Source organism: Diachasma alloeum, unplaced genomic scaffold, assembly GCF_001412515.2.
Source record: "Diachasma alloeum isolate Michigan unplaced genomic scaffold, Dall2.0 Dall_scaffold_00561, whole genome shotgun sequence".
NCBI classification, from domain to species: Eukaryota; Metazoa; Arthropoda; class Insecta; order Hymenoptera; family Braconidae; genus Diachasma; species Diachasma alloeum.
Genome location: NW_021680693.1, coordinates 75140 through 92816, shown reverse-complemented (window position 1 = coordinate 92816; position 17677 = coordinate 75140). Strand labels below are relative to the sequence as shown.

At 40.4% G+C, this 17677-nt stretch overlaps 1 protein-coding gene across 1 annotated transcript in view; it reads right to left on the bottom strand.

Annotated features, from left to right (window-relative positions):
* Positions 1 to 17677, bottom strand: part of LOC107043377 (DNA replication licensing factor MCM4) — a 166565-nt gene that overhangs the window by 90769 nt on the left and 58119 nt on the right. The gene's annotated exons all lie outside the window — the stretch shown is intronic.

Genomic DNA, 17677 nt, shown 5'->3' with positions numbered 1-17677 from the left:
TGGTTCAGGTATGTGGACGATACCTTTGTCATCTGGCCACATGGAAAGACTGTTCTAACTCAATTCCTGGCGTTCTTGAATACTCAGCATGTGAGCATCAAGTTCACTATGGAAATTGAACAAGATAGATGTCTTCCATTCCTAGATGTCCTGGTTCGACGCAACGAGGACGGCACTCTAGGCCACCAAGTATATCGCAAGCCAACCCACACAGATAGGTATCTCAATGCTACCTCCCATCACCACCCCTCCCAGAAGAATTCCGTTATTAGCTCCCTAATTTATAGAGCACTCACAATCTCTCAACCCTCCGACGTTGACAGTGAAGTTGAACATCTTGAGATAGCTCTGACCAAGAATGGATATAGGCATCCAAGAAATTCGGAAGATCAAGCAGAAGCTACAGAGCAAGCTCTCATCTCCCGAAGAGGAGACTAATCCTGAGGAAACCCAGGAAAGACCAAAAGTGGCCCTCCTCCCCTATCTGAGAGGCACAACAGAACGCATAATTAGAGTACTTGGCAAACATAACATTCGAACGATCTTCCAGCCTCCGTTTAATCCTTATAATCACTCTTTTCCCGTTGAAAAATAATCGAGGCCATAGGTATCTTATAAGCAGCCCACGGAAACAAACATTCGAGAGGTGATAAGTCCCGAGAATGGAGTTAGACCTCCAGCGCTCGGAGCTCTAGGTATCTTATATAAAGCTTCAACTGTAATTCGATTGCACTACATTTCGAATGCACAAAACATTATGCTCTTCACGTGTATTTTTATTCAAAATTGGAAAATAACCGAGAAAAAGTTCTTCGACAATTCAGTTTCAGCTGTCATCTGAAGATGTAAACAGACAGCCATAACATTCCATCATGTTAAACGGATGGTTTGGTTTGATCAATTCCGGATTTATCAAACCTAATCAAATTCGGATTTGACTGGCCTGATCAAGTCCGGATTTGTCAGACCTAATCAAGTCATGGCCTGTTTGGTCGGATCAAGTTCGGATCTGTCTGGCCTGATCAAATGCTGATCTGTCTGGCCTGATCAAATCCGGATAGAGCGAAGGAGTACCGTGAGGGCAGTTCTCGGACGGTTAAGGGTAACTCGACCATCAATAACCGATTCTTCGTTTTTTTTTCGTCAAATATGAAGTTTGCGGTTTCCATAGTCATTTTTTAGGTTTTTGGGACAAGAACACCGTTTGATTTTTATTAAAAAACTTTGGAATTCGATAAATATTTGTTAAAACAAAACACAGCTCCCCGGATTCAGTTCTCGGACGCCAAAAATTAGTAATTAATTACTTTAGTTCTCGTATGACATGAATTCAGTTCTCGGACGAAGTGAATGAAAGGAGTTTGGGAGAAGGAAAAATATAGGAAATCAATTGTAAAAAAATATTTTTGACAGATCTATTCTCATTACAATAGCCATAAACTTATTACACACTAAATGATAACCATGAATAACCATTATTATTATGATTTAAGAGTTGAGCAAGACTTTGACAATGATTTATTGAGAATGAGTTTATCTCCTATCCTGTCATGGAAGGTATTTTTGATGGAGGGCTTCGAGTATCTTTGGTATCTTTAAAGCTTTCATCTAATAATTCTTTCTTTATTTCTCTCGCCACACCAGGATTCACTCCTTTGATAGTCTTCTCCAACTGTTTTCCTGATCGCCGTCAGAGCACTTTCTAACTGCTCAGGAGTATACTCTGGTGCTTTTGATTTTCTAGGTCGCGAAAGCGTTGCACGCCTGAAAGAGTCGAAGAATGGATGATTTTTTTTTGTTATTATTCTTGGGAATCATTTTTTTTTCCAAAACGTGAGAAGAATGTCTCCATGAGAATAAGAGCACTGACAGGGATGAACGCCTGTATGAATAAATTTAATGAAAAAATTTAGCGCTTTCTCTGAGATTTTTTTTCAGCAATTTTAGCAACAAAAACGAATACAAATTTAGCTGAAAAAAATTCTAATATTTAAACCTATGAATTTCATTAAACATGTCAAAATCTATTTACTTTTTTCAAACCGAATATCTCTTGGACAATGAAACGGTAAAATTAGATAAAATTCTAATTAATGGTCCAAAAAACAAATAGAATTTTCCAATAGAATTCTAATGGATCTCCAAGAGAATTCTCATAGAATTCCACCAGAAATGCAATAGAATTTCTCAGAGCAAGTGCTAAGTTTTTCTGTCAAATTTCTTCATGCGTGCGATTGAGATTAAGCACATGGATAAACACGTCCGTGAACTGATCCCATCTCGCCTTTGGTGGATTCAGATCTCGGACCCTCAATTTCTCCAATGATTTATTTATTTTTTTAAATTGTCCACATCTATTTTTATTCAAAAATTAACCTTCAACTCATAAAAACCAATTATAAACAATTTTTCACTTACATTTAGTTGTTAGATCCTTAAAAAGCACAGAGGGATTTCACCGTCCGCACACTACATAACACTCCACAGCCCCCCCTACTGTGTGAACCGTCAAATAAATATAAGTGTAATAATTCTGTACACTTAGTGAAATATTAATAAATATTGCAATTTGGGGAGAATTTATTCTACTTTTGCAGAAAATAAAAAATGGCCGTCGAGCACTATGGAAATGGAATTAATTTGAAATTCAATCGTAAGAGTGCTCTGCGTCCGAGATCTGAATACCGCCCGAGAACTGCCGTACCTCACAGTAACATAACTGATCAAGTCTTGATTCAGTCGTCGGATCAGTACCTGATCAAACATTAGGTCTGACTTGATCCAAATTTGATCCGGACCTGAACCAAATTTCCACTCGGGTAATTGTTGTATTTCTCTCCTTCAGAGTAAATAATATTCTATTCTTTTCTCTTTCTTCAAGCTGATTATTATATATTGTGACGAAATTCCATGCGAATTCGTCACCTGCGGAACTCCAGGGTATTTATGAATAGAAAGAGAAAGAGTAAAAATTTATAAACCGTTACCTTTTTGTCGCCATAAAAATCTATACGGAAAATTAGAGCTACCTGCTACCTTAACTCTATTTCAGAGCTACGTTGAGTTCGGAGAACTACTTAAATTGGTTACCTATCGCGTGAATCGATTCCCTAAATTTTTAGGATAATATTCATTAAATAACTTCATTAAATAAACCAGATATTTTGCAGATATTTTTTTTTAGTTGAAATTTAGTATTTTTGAGATTTTCCTACGTAAATTCGGTTAAGGATCAGGATATCACCGTGGAATATTTGGCCAAGATAATGTGCTACCCAGTGTTTCCTGTAACCCTTTTTGGTTTGTCGATAGAGTGAGTACATAGGTCGAGTTGAAATGCTTGCGCTCCCTTAAGCGAGAGTATTAGGGCTTTCAACTGGAAGGCCGTGGAGACGATTGCCTAGTCGTCGAAACGGATCGCCATTGGGTTTTTAGTTTAGTTCAGTTGTGTTTGCGTTTGAGTTTTCATTGGTAAAGTCCTAATTCCTCTCCGGAGAGTGCCCTCTGTAGATAAGCTACCTTAATCCGGTCGTAGATGGAGTGAAGACCCGCTCAGCCATCTCAGTTTCGTGTTAAGTTCAAGTAACTACAGTTTTGTTCAGTTAAAATAATTAGAATCCAATTATATGGAAAATTCAAATTTAAATCTTTAAATATTTCGTGCACAATTACCCCGGGAATCGATAGTTCGCATCTCCAACACTCGAGTCAGCACCGTACGGGGCTAGTCTCCCCCAGACTCCCCACCAATACGCAACAGGCCCGAGCGGACACACGTNAATTTCTTCATGCGTGCGATTGAGATTAAGCACATGGATAAACACGTCCGTGAACTGATCCCATCTCGCCTTTGGTGGATTCAGATCTCGGACCCTCAATTTCTCCAATGATTTATTTATTTTTTTAAATTGTCCACATCTATTTTTATTCAAAAATTAACCTTCAACTCATAAAAACCAATTATAAACAATTTTTCACTTACATTTAGTTGTTAGATCCTTAAAAAGCACAGAGGGATTTCACCGTCCGCACACTACATAACACTCCACAGCCCCCCCTACTGTGTGAACCGTCAAATAAATATAAGTGTAATAATTCTGTACACTTAGTGAAATATTAATAAATATTGCAATTTGGGGAGAATTTATTCTACTTTTGCAGAAAATAAAAAATGGCCGTCGAGCACTATGGAAATGGAATTAATTTGAAATTCAATCGTAAGAGTGCTCTGCGTCCGAGATCTGAATACCGCCCGAGAACTGCCGTACCTCACAGTAACATAACTGATCAAGTCTTGATTCAGTCGTCGGATCAGTACCTGATCAAACATTAGGTCTGACTTGATCCAAATTTGATCCGGACCTGAACCAAATTTCCACTCGGGTAATTGTTGTATTTCTCTCCTTCAGAGTAAATAATATTCTATTCTTTTCTCTTTCTTCAAGCTGATTATTATATATTGTGACGAAATTCCATGCGAATTCGTCACCTGCGGAACTCCAGGGTATTTATGAATAGAAAGAGAAAGAGTAAAAATTTATAAACCGTTACCTTTTTGTCGCCATAAAAATCTATACGGAAAATTAGAGCTACCTGCTACCTTAACTCTATTTCAGAGCTACGTTGAGTTCGGAGAACTACTTAAATTGGTTACCTATCGCGTGAATCGATTCCCTAAATTTTTAGGATAATATTCATTAAATAACTTCATTAAATAAACCAGATATTTTGCAGATATTTTTTTTTAGTTGAAATTTAGTATTTTTGAGATTTTCCTACGTAAATTCGGTTAAGGATCAGGATATCACCGTGGAATATTTGGCCAAGATAATGTGCTACCCAGTGTTTCCTGTAACCCTTTTTGGTTTGTCGATAGAGTGAGTACATAGGTCGAGTTGAAATGCTTGCGCTCCCTTAAGCGAGAGTATTAGGGCTTTCAACTGGAAGGCCGTGGAGACGATTGCCTAGTCGTCGAAACGGATCGCCATTGGGTTTTTAGTTTAGTTCAGTTGTGTTTGCGTTTGAGTTTTCATTGGTAAAGTCCTAATTCCTCTCCGGAGAGTGCCCTCTGTAGATAAGCTACCTTAATCCGGTCGTAGATGGAGTGAAGACCCGCTCAGCCATCTCAGTTTCGTGTTAAGTTCAAGTAACTACAGTTTTGTTCAGTTAAAATAATTAGAATCCAATTATATGGAAAATTCAAATTTAAATCTTTAAATATTTCGTGCACAATTACCCCGGGAATCGATAGTTCGCATCTCCAACACTCGAGTCAGCACCGTACGGGGCTAGTCTCCCCCAGACTCCCCACCAATACGCAACAGGCCCGAGCGGACACACGTGATAGTCGCCATTACAGTATCCACCCGGACGACCAAGAGTGAGGTACGAGTCGATTTAGCTCCCTGAACGAGTCTTCTTTCGCGGTAATTATCGAGGCCTCGTGACCAAAATTCCGTCGAATTCAACGCTCCAGACTATGGTAAGTACTCGTGTACTAATTTAGAGGTGATTAAAAGTGAAGTAGTGCGGTTTTTCGAAAAAGAAATTGCACCACGTGGGATGGCGTCGCTATCTCTCGGAATGACGCCAACACCGATACTCATGGTTTGAAGGGTAGAAAACCCTTCAAACGAACCCAAATGCTCCCTGGAAGCTACCTGAAATTATCTAATTAATAATTATGTTACCTGAATAAATCAAAATATTAATAATGCTACCTACCATAACGTTTGTGCAAAAATTCATGCTTTATGCGTCTCGCTACGGCGATTGATGCAACTCACTACCTGCTTCATTACTACCCGTTTGCTTGCTACCTTTTCTCGCTCTCGTTNTTAAGGATCAGGATATCACCGTGGAATATTTGGCCAAGATAATGTGCTACCCAGTGTTTCCCGTAACCCTTTTTGGTTTGTCGATAGAGTGAGTACATAGGTCGAGTTGAAATGCTTGCGCTCCCTTAAGCGAGAGTATTAGGGCTTTCAACTGGAAGGCCGTGGAGACGATTGCCTAGTCGTCGAAACGGATCGCCATTGGGTTTTTAGTTTAGTTCAGTTGTNTTCGTTGAGTTTTGGATTCCGGTTGGGCATGGGGACGCTATCTTTTTAGTTATTTTTACTTTTATGGTTGGAATCCAGAACAAGAAAATTATCTAAGCTCTCTTACGTTCATGAATAAGCTACCTATGATTTTAGAAATCATTCNCTAGTCGTCGAAACGGATCGCCATTGGGTTTTTAGTTTAGTTCAGTTGTGTTTGCGTTTGAGTTTTCATTGGTAAAGTCCTAATTCCTCTCCGGAGAGTGCCCTCTGTAGATAAGCTACCTTAATCCGGTCGTAGATGGAGTGAAGACCCGCTCAGCCATCTCAGTTTCGTGTTAAGTTCAAGTAACTACAGTTTTGTTCAGTTAAAATAATTAGAATCCAATTATATNATTATGCTATGCTACCTATTTCTTTACATTTCTCCAACTCACACGAGTTCTGGAGGAAAAATTATGCTACCTGAATTGTTCTTAAGCTACCTTTTTCGCGTCTTAATGCTCTCTAGCGTTCGTTGAGTTTTGGATTCCGGTTGGGCATGGGGACGCTATCTTTCTGTTACCTCTAATTTTATGGTTGGAATCCAGAACAATAAAATTATCTAAGCTCTCTTGCGGCAATAAATAAGCTACCTATTATTTTAGAAATCATTTGAGACCGTAAGCTACCTATTTTCATGGAGAAAACCTCCATTTTCGGGTTAGAAATGCTCCCTTCCGGTAAATCAGCCACGTGGCTGATTCAAGCTCCCTAGCTCAGTTTGCTACCTTTTCGGTGGATGAGATCCCCGATTTTAATGCGTTACAAATGGCATAGGAATTAAGAAAACCATTACAAGGCACTCCAGAATTCGGAATTCGATTAATTACAGTCGAAAATAAGAAAAATTTGTACCTTTTCGTGAGCTCTCTTTTCTCTTTATTTTGCGTAGCTACCTCATCTGTTCTCTCTCGCACGTACGCTACCTTCCTATAGTCTCTCTCTCTCTCTCTCGGATTCGTGTTCCCCTCGTGGGCAATACTTTGGCTTCTTTCTATCAACTTTGGATTGGGATCGCTTTCTCTTTCATACTTAAAATTATTATTCACATATTTTCGAGTCTTCTAAATTTTAATGGACCTTTTTTTAGAATAATTGGGATAATTTCGAGTCCCATCCATGTAATGTTGTATTTACAAGAGTTTACGATTTTGTATTAATCTCGGCAATAGCGAAACACGTCAGTACAATTATGTTTATTGTTCAATATCGACCCTACCTATCCCGTTTAGAATTTAAGACATTGGTTTATTGGTTTCTCGATCGATGATTGGCTTTGTTAATTGATGTTCTCGCCCACGAATCCACCCCTCTCTCCACGACCCGCACACTGAGCAGCGGAGTAAATCCCGTACCCTCGTAATCCACATTTCTGCGTATGCTTTGTGATATGTTTCTTGTCGTTATTGGATTTTTGGGGACAATCAGTATTTAATTTTAAGAAAATATGGTTCCGTTTGCGGTTTGTCGATTCCGCGTTGCTAAAAATCGGCTGACGCCCTAAATACACGAAGGATTGGATGAGCTGCTGATTGTTCCCGGAGTCCAATTTTAGCATTATGGTTGTTGACGTTTCAGATTTGTCGGATTACGAGAAAGAAGGTAATGAGTTGGCCGTGTTTGGATAGTCGAGAATTTTGGGTTAGGGTTTATTGCGTATTTGTTGAGGCCAAAGAAAAATCATTACAATATAGTAATAATCTATAGATTATTTGATTTTTAGATATTTCTTTATTGTGAATTTGAAAATATCTTCTTCGCCACGGCGGGCGGACATGACACATTTCCCTCCCGCTTCGCGAGAGGAAAGTCTGCCTTTCTGCCTACGCTGTGATGAAAAAGAACGTTCTCACCACGGGAGGTAAAATAAAGGATCCTTACCCACGTGCCCCCCCCCCTCGCCTTCGGCTCGGGTGGTAATTCTGCACGTGGGCACGACTCTTTCATTGTCCCTCCCTTGGTGGGAAATATACTATTGCTATAAATTTATAGACAATATAGACCTCTACATTCCCGCATTAACTTTCAGTTGCGTGCTTTCTGGTTGAGAATAAGAGCCCAGTAACTCCGGTGTCATCTGAACCTACCCCTCTCTCCACAACTGACCCCCTGAGCAGCGCGTGTACCCTTTCAGCTTTCCTTTGGTCCTTTAGTTTTAAGTCTTCTACGTTACGAGTTTGGTTCTTCGTTGGGGTTTCCGCTTCAAAGTAATTTTCGGTTTGTTATTGTCGAGACAAAGAGTAATTGACTCCCAATCATCGAGTTATCTTCAGTTTCTGACTTCACGAAGGGAAAAAGGCGAGGTAACGTCCATTTTTGTCCCAGCAAAAATTGGCCACAATACGTTCCCTGCTCCAATGAAGACTTTGAAATTTCATAGCGGTCTCCCTTTAATCCTCTTCAGATCAACTAGAGGCTCCGAGTTTAACACTCAGTTGGTCGTGCTATGAGCGTAGCGCCGCACTTCTTCCGATTTTTTAAAACACACTGCGGTAAAGCCTCAGAAGAATTCGAAAAAAATCGACATCTCATTTTGAAGTGTCTAGAAGCTCTATCAATAAAAATATCCACCAAAAATATTATAAGTAGTTTTAAAAATATTATAAGTAGATTTTTCAATTTTTATTCCGAAACTTCGAGCCGTGTACCATGTATAAGCCGATGTTTCAGAAAAACATGGCAACTTTGAACTTAAATATATAATTAAGAGTAACACTGAATATGAAAAATCTCACGGGAATTCTTCGAGTATACAATCTAGGTCATTCTTGATTTTTTTCCGATTTTTTCTAGATCTTTCAGATTTACTGTTATGTAGATTTATGTTGGTGCGGCGCTCACGCCGCGATCAATGACATTCGTAACTTTAGCGGGACCAATGGAATGTTAATCAAGATGAACAAATTTTTTTTCATGTACAAGTGTTATTCGTTCCACTTTGTTAGATCATTGCAATTTGGATTCCGTTTATTATTAATGAAATTGCTAACAAAGTAGAGTTGTGCGGTCGATGAAGTCAAGAATTCGATATTAAAAAATTAATGCAACTATCAGCTTCCTGCAACATAGCTAGCGCCTCGCGCCTAGCTTATTTCATGAAAAAACAGACATTGTTTGCTTTTACCATTTTTCACGTAACTCATCACCGAAAGTCAGAAATTGCGTCCGAAGCTCGAAATTTTTTTAATTCAATTATGACTAAACGGTCGATGAAGAAAAAAAATGTATTTTTTCTTCACCTGATGATTTAGCCACTTGAGGCAAAAAGAAGGCCACTGCTTTGAAACAATTTTCAAACAAATTTCCTGCTCAAAATGATTATTATTATTTAGAACCAAAGCACATTGATCTTAATCATCATCTCTAGGAGATTCATGTGCTTCGATTTTTTTTTAATCGATACCGTTCGGCAGTAAATTTGTTGAAAAATTTGAAAAATAAGCGGGCTTTTGTAACACTTTAACGAAAATATTTTTTATTTATTATTCACCTGTCCCACAGGGGAGAACTGCCTATGACAGGATGGGTTCCACACATTACGAAAAAAAACAATATATAAAATATTAAAACATTAAACATGAGAATAACAAACTTAAGAAAAACTATAAGGTAGTGTGGTGAGCGGTGCAATAGAGGAGGAAGAAAATTAGCCGAGATTCGCTTACAAAACTTGAAATCAAGCAAGAGAAAGGTCTAAAATTATGATAACGATTGAGTTACACTGGTTTCTATGTGCTAACAGCTAATAATCAGACGCTAGGAACTAGTTCTATAGATGAGAAATACAGAAAATCGCTCGGAGTCAAGCCCTGCAGATGCGGATAAATATACTTTTGGCCTAGGGTATGGTATAAGGGGCAAAATGCTAAAACATGCCAGATGGACTCTCTTGCTCCAGAAGAGCAACAGGCACATACCTCAAATGGGAGTAGCTTATAAACATTCCCATCGATAACGAATTTGCAATTGTATGGGCTGACTAAACGTAACTGTGCTTTTAATCTGATCATGGAAAACGCGCATCTGCAGGTAAAGTATGAGTCGTTGAACGAGGAGAGACATCTATCGAGAGGAATCTTATGTCATAAGCTGAACCATTCTAACAGATCTCTCTCCATTAACAATTTCTTATATCTATTTAACCTTTCTTCCTTAAGACTAATCCAATCAAAGGGTCAAAATTACCCCAGAGCTCTGTACAATCAATGAGTGACAAAAATTTCTTAATTCTAGTAGCCCAATTAAATTTCCTGAATTTGTGAGGATCCTTCAGAGGGTTGGGATTGAGGGCATATTCCCTCAATTGCTTATGACAAATTTTTGGAAGTCTCTTGTCGGACATTTTCAGAATCTTAATGATGTAATTAATAGTGATTTTCATGACGGCAAACTCAACTCTGACTAGACCTAATTCCAATCTCAAAGTGCAGTTGGGGATGCAGCTAGGCAAATACAACAGTCTTTTGAAAAACGCCGATTGAACTCATTCTATGAGGTCAAAGTAATCGAGAGCCCAGACAGGACAAGCATACAGTAGGGTAGGCTTGGAGACAGCCTCGAAGAGCTTAGTAACGCATTTCCAAGAATCACACTTGGCACTGGCAAGGAGACCAATAACAGAGTTATTGGCCTGCTTGGCCTTCCGCACTGCCTCTTGTGCCGCAAGGGCAGCTAGCGACGAACTGCTGAAAAGTATTCCGAGGTACGTGTATGTGGAGACAATTTCAAGAATTTTCTCATCATAACTGAATCTCAACTGAGGACTCAAGCCCCCCCCCCCTTCCCTGAATATCATGACCTTGGTTTTATCGGAGTTTACAGTAAGGCCATTATCAAGACAATAACTATGAAAAGCATGTAAAATTCCCTGCAGTGATATCTCCGAGTCAGTCAGGATGACTAAATCATCGGCATAAAGCAGGAGAAGAACGTCATCATGGCCATTAATATTCACTCCTCTAAAACCGAGGTTTCTAAGATGTTTTTCTAGATCTGAGTTGTAAAGAATGAAGAGCAGAGGGCTCAGATACTCTCCCTGGAGTACCCCCTCAGTTACTGGAACCTCTTCAGAGAGGAGACCACCAGACTTGACTCGGACAGCGGCACAATCATAAAGAGACTCTAAAATTTTGACAGATTTGGAGCTCAGGCCCAGGAAAAGAAGCTTCGACCAGGTTTATCGTGAAGGACGCTGTCAAAAGCCCGACGAAAATCGACGAACACACTGAAAATTTTTCTCGCACCAAGTCTGAGTTGCATTTGAATAGCGCTGCTCAACACGAAAATCTGGTCCAAGCAACTCCTCCCAGGCCTAAAGCCTCCCTGGCCCTCATCAAAGATCTCATTAATTACAGTCCAATTGTATATCCTATCTCTATGAATTAACGTAAAAAGTTTCATGAGACAACAGCACAAGGCAATACCACGATAATTATGGAGCATGGACCGGGCCGCAGAACCCCATGAATTCGGGACTCGTTCTGCTTCTAGAATTTTATTGAAATGTGTTTCAAGATAAAGTAGCCAATTGGAAGGCATAAATTTATAAAATTCATTGGAAATATCATCTGGGCCTGCAGCCTTACCCTTCTTTAATTTTGCGATGTTAACGAGAATCTCTTTCTGAGTGATGTCGGAGTCAAGCAGAGGGTCAGTAGTGGGGGGAAGATATAACTCAACTGGGAGTTTCTGAGGTGTGATCTGCAAATAAAAACGATACCATTCATCTAAAGAAATTGACGGGGGAGAAACCGCGAAGAGCCTTAGTTTTTTAACAGCCAGCCAGAAGTCTTTAGTGCAATTAGTATTAGCCAAGCTATCCTTAATTTTGTCTGCAAAAAGCTTCTTCTTCAACTTAAGTAGATTCACATAACGCCGCTTCGAATCAAGATATCTCACCCCAAAAGCTCCCCCGAAACCTGACCGTCTGAACTCTTTTAAATCACTATCCTCCTTTTTTAAGCTCTTTGCACTCATTATCATACCAAGATTTGCTTGTGGATTGTGAAGCCTGGCCCAGAGAGCCTCCCACTCTCTTCAACATGTTAGATTTTTTAGCAGACTCTAGGATCGCGTCCTTCAGGTTATCAGTTTGCTGCTCAATTGAAGAGTTTCCGAAATCAAATTTGATTCTATCAGAAAACAACATAGATTCAATATATACCAATTTACCCTCGTCCCTCCAGGAGACCTTGGACAAAACTGGGAGAACACCATTGACCTCAGACTACTCCTCAGCATAATATTCTAATATTAAATTGATCGGGAAATGATCTGACCCAGTTGTGGTCATGGAAACAAAGAAATCACTTATTGAAGGTAAACAACAAGGGTTGACCCAGATGAAGTCAACAATGCTCCGCCCAGTAGCGGCCAAAAAGGTTATATTACCCGGATAATCACCCGGAGAACGCCCATTTAAACAAAAAAAAATCTTATTTTCCATAAATTGAAGTAATAATTTCCCTCTATTGCACACCTCAAGATCATAAGCCATTCTAAACTTAAATAAATTTGTTCCTTCCAAAAACTCATCAGATACAACACCTTCAGCTTCAATATGAGCATTATAGTCACCACTCAGCACTATTGGCACATCAGGGTACAGATCAGAAAATGAGTCTAACAGACTACCTAATAAATCAAGTGCAGGTTCAATATCAACTCTTGGTATAAAATAAATGGTTCCAAAAATAATAATTTCACCATCAATCACAGACTTAATGAAGATCCAGTATTCACTACGGTGGAAAACAGCTGGTTCGCCATGTCTCTATCTCACTAGCATCAAGATACCACCACTGCCCCTGCCACGATCATGAACTCTGATGGTGGGTGACCACACCGGATAAAAGTCAGCAAAACGAGACGCAGCTTCTTCCACTCATACCGTAGAAATGTCTTAGTGAGACCGATGACGTCGAAGTTCTCAGGAACCGAGAGTTGATGTAGATTCATTACAATATTTTTAACATTCCAAAACACCACATTCAGATTGCCCCTTGGAGATTGGCGGCGGAAGGATGAGGTAGCCCTTCGGTTGCTTATCCCTCTGGTAAAAAATGCGGGACGACACCAAGGGCAGTACTGGCTTTAGCTGGCCCATTGACTGGAAAAAAGTTACCAGATCTTTCATCCAGAGACCACTTTTGACCCCGTATGTCGATCCTGTTACGTGAGACTCTAACAGGCAGTCCCTTCTGTCTTTCAAATCTCGCCAAAGCTCTCAGTCTGGCATGAAGAGTCTTCTCAGCTTGCGTGCAGTCTCCATGAATAAAGGTTTTTTTGGCTCCTAACACAGCTTTTTTATTCCTCAGAATTACCAGCTTGTCGTTGAAGGAGTGCAGTTTGACTAGAATAAGATTCTTGTCCTTGCCCAAGAGTCTAACTTCTTCTGAGGGGAGCTGATTCACATTAAAACGGCTGCTGAGGAACGAATCAACTTCGGCTTGAGTTGAGGAAGAAGGAGAGGTCCAGCCTCGAATGATAATATTGTTCTTCTTCAACAAACGTTCCTGCTGTTCTATGTTTCACTTGAGATCCTCGAGTTTCTTGTGAACAGAAGCGTCAAATGGCGCAGGTTGAGAAGAACAGGCTGTAACTTTCACTGCTTCAAGCCCCTCCTCTAGAGCCTTAATCCTGTTGCACCATTCCACCGAGACTGAATTCTCTGCCAGACCAGTCTTACACTTTGTGATCTCAGTCTCCAAGGACGCTTTCTTGCTAGCAGTTCTCGCCTAAGACAGTGCCACCTCCTTTTTCAGCTTCACAACACTTTCACTGATGGATTTAATTTCCAATTTTAATTCTGAGTTATTTTTTACTATTTTAACCTTAAGGGCAGTGTCTCTGGATTGGTTGTTCACTTACATCTGCTTGAGAAATGCCATAATATCCATATCATGTTTGTTATGGGAGCTGTCAGACGGGGTAACTGAAACCTCCAGTGTGGGGACCTTGATAAGAGATGATAGATTACTAGCAAGTGAAAAGTTGAAGCCTGAATCACCCGATGCTTGGGAGTTTTCTGAGAGTTGTGACATGTTATTTTCCGTCACAAATAGTAGTTCTTTATTTGACCGTTTCGCGTGTGGGTTTCTAATTTAAAATCACCAGACGGGAAGTCACCAACCGACAGCGAGAGTCACGAGAGAGGTTTCGTATATTTTGTTAATTATTTTGTTTTGTATTTCCTCCTGTGTTGTTTGAATCGAATCTGGCGCCGACATCGTGGGACTGAGGTGGCAACGTCTCCGGGAATCGTCGAGAGACTTCGATACACTTCGAGTTCGTGATGCGAGCCTTATGGGTCTTCGGATTGCCAGAGGTCGCCGGCTCTCGGGCAACCCTAGGGAAAACGTGACGTAGGAGTCCGACTGGTTCAATACGGAAGGGGGAGTGGAGGATTTCACCAAAATCAAAAGAAGGTTGAGTTGGATCGTCCTTTGGGGACAGAATGGTCTGGAGAATGATTTGGAAGGAGAACGTTCGGATTTATTTGATATTTTCTGATAAGTTGTTTTTGAATAAATAACGTTTGAGAAGTCACTGCGCATGCGCTGACGGACTTGGTTCGGCCATGTGAGCGACAGATTCTAGTTGTCTGGAAACTGATTGAAGGAGTGAACGGAACGAGCAGCCAATGAGCGTCGTTGCCGCGTTTTCACGGTCCAGCGTGGCGCCGCTGGGGAAACGAACCTCACTTCCCGTTTGGTGGTCTTCGCCATACATCGTTCGATCGATTTTGGCGTTCGTTTGTTGGCGTTAATTTCGGAGTTTGGGGAGCCTGAAGGCGTTCTGGAGGAAAAAAAACATGTGGAGGAAGCCCCGAGTGGATTCGTCTGGAGGAAGGTCCCGGGGACTCGAATTTGAGGAGTTTTGGAGACGTTTTCCGGAGACACCGAGGTGGACTACTGGGTGAGCGAGATGGCTACAACTCTGTATGACACTTCTGTGTGAATTTATCATGAGTAGGACTCTGCCCAATTTTAGAGTTTCTGAACAGATGTTTTGTGCATCTTAGTCCTGTAGGACTTTTAGAGTTTCGGAATAATTGCCAGAGTCCTAATCACTCTGATCAGTAATTGATTATTTAGTCTCTTTTGTCTCCCTCTCGTGCATATTTGGAATTAATGTGTTTGATCATTCGATTTCGGTTGTCTCGCGACGTTGATTCATGTTGTGAGCGACAATTATTTCATGAATATTTTATTTTTGAAATGATACTTGGAAAATTAGTTAGTGTTGCGTCTGAATGAATTTGTGTTAGACGAACACTCTCGCTGTCGGTTAATACTCAGTGAAGGACATTGAACGTAGGTTTCTTTTGTGTCTCGTGACCTTGCTTCGTTTCGCTGGCCCGTTGTCTTGGGTTTTCGTATTTATTTCGGACAGCCAGCTTTACTTGTCACGTAGACGAATTCTTGGGCTTCAATCGTTCAGTGTTGTTCATTCTACATGATTATTATTGACAATATTTTGATTCTGATTTTCATTTTCTCTTTGACATTATTTGTTTCTGACTTTTTGGGATGGTTAGATCTTTCAATTTAATTATCGGAATCTCTTTTGACTAAATTGACTGAGTATTTTACTTCCTTATTTTGCTATCAGAATTCTTCATTCCGTTGACAATTGTAGATTTAGTAACTATCGAAGACTCATGATCGTTGATCGATCGAAATAACCAAAGGGGGTTTTCAAGAAAATTAATTTGTTTTTTTTATTGTATCAAGTCATCTAAGCCTGATTAAATATTGTGATTTTCCCCCGCAATTTTGAGTTAAATTTATTTATTCGGTCAATACCTAGCCACACTTTAATCTAAGCTTCACCAGTGACCTTCACGCCGTTCTTCGGTCTGGGTTAACGGGAGACCGTTTCGAAGCTTGGGATAATTCTGGAAATTCTGGTTTTGGTTGTTCGTTTCGTTCCAGTGGTCCTTCTGGTAATAACGACCTGGCGCTCGACTTATTTGACGTTTCAGGGTTGTCGTGCGTCGAAGAGCTACGTAGTGGATCGAGGGTTCCGTGAACCTCAGGAAATTACGTCACAGAGTATAGATGCCATTGTAAACGGGCGAGGGGGAATGGTACTAGGGATGCAAGTAGGTTTTTTAATCAGGGGTCCAAACAAAACGTTATCAAATTTAATATCAGATTGGGTTAATTTGCGCTTCCGAGTTGGTGCTGAGCAGGTTTAGTCACTTTAGTCGCTTTCCCCGATTTCTCTGTATCCTTTGGCCTACCTCTCGACTTTTTATTCAGTGGTGAGGGTGTACTGCTATGACACAGCTGTAGTTTATTTTGTTTGACGTGGGTGTCAAGTTTAAGAGGCGACGATGAAAAATCAGTAATCTCAATTATCGGTAGGGCAGGGAGAGGTGCCTGGGAGTTCGGGGGCAATTCCACAGGGGTGTCACAGGTATCACTGCGTGCATTCAAAGCAGGCGATTTATCCGGGCTCAATATGCCAAGCCACCAAACACGACTCACGCCAACGGCCAACCCCACGTCATGTGATGCATACGGGAAACCAAAAAAAGTCAACCAAGGGAGATAACTGGGGTCAGGGATAATAACTCACTGGAGCACAAGCAACTTCAAGAGTCTAATGAGAACAAATATATAACCAAAATTTAGCTAATTAAACAAATAAAAGTGAAAAAAACAGAGTCGAACTGAAGACAACTAGATGCGAAAACGCCACCTAGCGGAACCCCCCACTTTAACGAAAATATTTCCGATCCACTCAAGAATACTCCCTAAATGCATGAAAAGACGAAGATAGTCAGAAATTACTGAAAAATTTGAATTTCAATCAATATCTCCCGTTTGATTTCTATCGGCTTATTTCAAAGATTGTCACAGTTATAATATCGACACTTTAATAACAAGTAAGCGTAAGTTCTATGAGTTCCCCATGTAGATAGACTTGCCTGTTATTAACGTGTCGATATGTATTTTCAATGCTGAATATGTATTTTCCTGGCTGAAGGCGCTCGGGATATGGCCAATTACAAGTTCTTGCAGCAACTTACAACAAATTTCGTGAGCAATCCTCAACCAAATCCAAGATTCGATAAAAATTCGCAAAAATTTGAAAAGATGGTGTTCGTTCCGTGCGGCCGTATGAAAACCCCTTGCCGACTATTGACAAGATGAAGGTTAACCGTTCGTTACTCGCGCGAAACTGCCCGACGTGATTACTCGCATCGCGGCATCGCGCCGTAATGTAAATTTGAGCGCGCCGTTGCCACAATTCATTCGGAGAGTCGACTCGCCGATCTCCCGACAGCCTCGGTAGCCACAAGTATGAAAACGTCATGTAAAATATTTCCATGAGAGGATCAGTCGCGTCGCGGCACAGCGCCGTATTTTTTATTTCCAGCTATCATAGGAGTGAATTTTCTCAAATCAAGGGCTTTGGCGGTGAATAGAAATGGCAGAATATGCTATTAGATCAAATAAATGAGGCTTTTTTCAATGCGTTCATTCGGAAGTTATACTAAAAAATAGAATTTCACCGGTGCGGTGCCGTGGATGGGAGTAACGAAGGGTTAATGCGATTAACCCCTCGTTATTTTTTTTTTTTTT